The sequence below is a fragment of the Pygoscelis adeliae genome, unplaced genomic scaffold, assembly GCF_000699105.1.
Source record: "Pygoscelis adeliae isolate BGI_AS28 unplaced genomic scaffold, ASM69910v1 Scaffold166, whole genome shotgun sequence".
Lineage (NCBI taxonomy): Eukaryota > Metazoa > Chordata > Aves > Sphenisciformes > Spheniscidae > Pygoscelis > Pygoscelis adeliae.
Genome location: NW_008825156.1, coordinates 6,982,337 through 6,982,866, shown reverse-complemented (window position 1 = coordinate 6,982,866; position 530 = coordinate 6,982,337). Strand labels below are relative to the sequence as shown.

The 530-nt window shown below is 60.8% G+C and overlaps 1 protein-coding gene across 1 annotated transcript in view; it reads left to right on the top strand.

Annotated features, from left to right (window-relative positions):
- Window positions 1-530, top strand: part of EIF4G2 (eukaryotic translation initiation factor 4 gamma, 2) — a 14,894-nt gene that overhangs the window by 806 nt on the left and 13,558 nt on the right. The gene's annotated exons all lie outside the window — the stretch shown is intronic.

Sequence of the window (530 nt, the reverse complement as noted above, 5' to 3'; positions counted from 1 at the left end):
GTAGAGGAGATCGGCAGTCCTCGCTAGGCGCGGAGGAGAAGCTGAGCAGAAACGTTGGAGGTTAGAGCCGCATATCTGCACCGTGGGAGATGGGGTCGGGTGGTGCCGGTTCGTAGCTCGGCCTTTCGGGGGATCAGGTGGGCTGCAGGATCCTCATGTGTAGCTGAGGTCTCTGGGGGCCCCGGGTGCCTGAGAGGTTTGCCCTTGGAGGGGAGTAGCCTTGGTACACGCAGCGGGCTGCGGTCTTAAGATCTTGTAGGATCTGCATTGGTGTGGGGAGAGGTTAGTTGTTCTCGAGAGTCGGTGGCGAGAGGATTTTTTTCTTTTTTTCGTTCACTTCTGTCTCCGCTCGTCGTGGAAGGGAGAGCGGACTACTGAGAAGCCGTGTCTGTCGGCAGCAGCCTCGCCTCGCCCATGTTTCCTGTTCAGGCTTGGGCGGCGAGTAAAGCGAAGGCGCTGCTTGAGCGGGGGTGGTGATATGGGGGGGATACCGACTGCTTCCCCCCTCCCCCCCCTTTCCGGGCGGAGCG